The following is a 2,642-nucleotide window of genomic DNA, read 5'->3' on the forward strand; positions in this document are numbered from 1 at the left end:
TTGATAGGAGTACATCAAATCTGTATATTACTTTCAATAGAATGGACATTTTAACAATATTGATTATTTCAATCCATGAACATGTTAGTATCTTTCCTTTCTTTGTATCCTCTTCAATATCTTGCATCAATATTGCATAATTTTCATTGTGGAGATCTTTTACTTCTTTTGTTTAGTTATTTTCCTGGTATTTAATTTTATGTGTTGGTATTGTAAATGAGATTACTCTTATAATTTTTTTTCAGATTTTTAACTGTTGGCATATAAAAATGCTACTGATTTTTGTATGTTTTTATTTTTATCCCACAACTTTACTGAATTGGTTTATCAGTTCTGAAAGTTTTTAGTGGCGTCTTTAGGTTTTTCCAAATACAACATCATATCGTCTGCAAACAAGGATAATTTCACTTCTTTCTTTCCAATTTAAATGCCTTTTATTTCTTTCTCTTGTCTGATTTCTCTAGCTAAAATTTCCATGATTATGAATAACAGTGGTCAAAGTGGGCATTCTGGTCATGTTTTAGACATTAGAAGACAGATTTTCAGTTTTTCCCTATTTAATAAGATACAAGCTGTGGGCCTATTACATGTGGCTCTTTTTGTTGAGGTATGTTCCTTCTATCCTAGTTTTTCAGGGTTTTTACTATGAAGGAAGTTAATTTTATCAAATGCTTTTTTTTTTTTTTTAGCATCAATTGAAATGATTACATGGTTTTTTCCCATCTTTTAATGTGTTGTTTAATTCAGTTGCTAATATTTTGTTGAGGATTTTTGCATCAGCATTCATCAGTGATATTGTCATGTAGTTTTGTCTTTCTGTTGTGCCTTTGTTTTGTTTTTGGTATCAGGGTAATACTCACCTCATACAATAAGTTTAGAAATATTCCTTCCTCCTTCAGTTTTTCAGAATAGTTTGAGTAGAATTGGTATTAGTTCTATCTTAAATGTTTGGTAAAATTTGGCAATTAAGCAATTGAGTCTCAAGCTTTTCATTGCTGCAACTTTTTATTATGGCTTTGGTCTCATTACCTGTTATTGTCTATTCTGGTTTTTTATTTCCTCATAGTTCAATATTGGCATGTTGTTTGTTTCTAGAAATTTATGCATTTCTTCTAGGTTTTCCAATTTATTGGCACAGAGTTGCTCACAGTAGCTTCTAATGGACCAATGAGTTTCTTCAGTATCAGTTATAATGGCTCCTTTTTCATATCTGATTTTATTTGGATATTCTCTTTTGTTTTCATAATTAGCCTGGCAAAAATTTGTCTAATTTGTTTATCTTTTCAAAAAACCAACTCTTTGTTTCATTGATCTTTTCCAATGTTCTCTTTGTTTCAATTTTATTTATTTCTGCTCTGATCTATTTTATTTATTTTCTTCTACTAATGTGAGGTTTGGTTTGCCCCTGCTTTTTTAGTGCTTTAAAATGCACTCTTAGGATTTTTATTTGAGATTTTTATTCTTTTTTAATCTATGTACTTATAGCTAAAACTTTACTCTTAGAACTGCTTTCACTGGATCCCGCAGGTTTTTATATGTTGTGTTTTCATTATCATTTGTTTCAAGCGATTTTAAAATTGTCTGTTAATTCTCATGACCAATGGTCAGTATAGTTTTCTTTCTTTTTTTTTTTTTTTTTTTTTTTGAGGCGGAGTCTCACTCTGTCGCCCGGACTGGAGTGCAGTGGCCTGATCTCAGCTCACTGCAAGCTCCGCCTCCCGGGTTTACGCCATTCTCCTGCCTCAGCCTCCCGAGTAGCTGGGACTACAGGCGCCCGCCACCTCGCCCGGCTAGTTTTTTGTATTTTTTAGTAGACACGGGGTTTCACGGGTTAGCCAGGATGGTCTCGATCTCCTGACCTCGTGATCCGCCCGTCTAGGCCTCCCAAAGTGCTGGGATTACAGGCTTGAGCCACCGTGCCCGGCCGTTTGTATAGTTTTCAAACTTTATCTTGTTATTGATTTTTAGATTTATTTCATTGTGTTCAGAGAAGATAGTTGATATAATTTCAACTTTTTGGAATTTTTAATAATTTATTTTATGGCCTAACATCCAGTCTATCCTTGAGAATAATCCATGTACTATGGACAATAATGTGTATTCTCCAGTCACTGGGGGAAATGTTCTGTAAATGTCTATTACTTCCATTTAGTCTACAGTACAGATTAAGTCTGTTGTTTGTCTGTTGAATTATTGACTGGATAATCAGTCCAGTGCTGAAGTGGAATGTTGAAGTTTTCAGCTTAAAGAACATTTCAAAGTGTTTCATAAATGAAAGAAGTAAGGGATATAGACACCTAATTTGGATGTATATGAAAGCTACCTTCTGTTGTTATCTTTATTAAATATATTTATTGAAGAACTTAGAAAACTTTAGATTATTTTATTAACTATAGTTTTCATGTTGTCCATTAGATCTTCAGGCTTGTTCATCTACATATCTATGACTTTGTATCCTTTGACATAAACCTCCACCACTCCTGGTATCCATTGTATCCATTCCCCACCTCCCACTCCTGGTAACCATCCTTTATTCTCTTTATCTTCTCTTGTCATTTACTACAACATGGATGAACTTGGATGACATTATCTAAGTGAAATAAGCCAGAAGCAGAAAGAAAAAAAAATACACATGATATCAC

Source organism: Trachypithecus francoisi, unplaced genomic scaffold (genome assembly GCF_009764315.1).
Source record: "Trachypithecus francoisi isolate TF-2019V2 unplaced genomic scaffold, Tfra_2.0 Lachesis_group6, whole genome shotgun sequence".
NCBI classification, from domain to species: Eukaryota; Metazoa; Chordata; class Mammalia; order Primates; family Cercopithecidae; genus Trachypithecus; species Trachypithecus francoisi.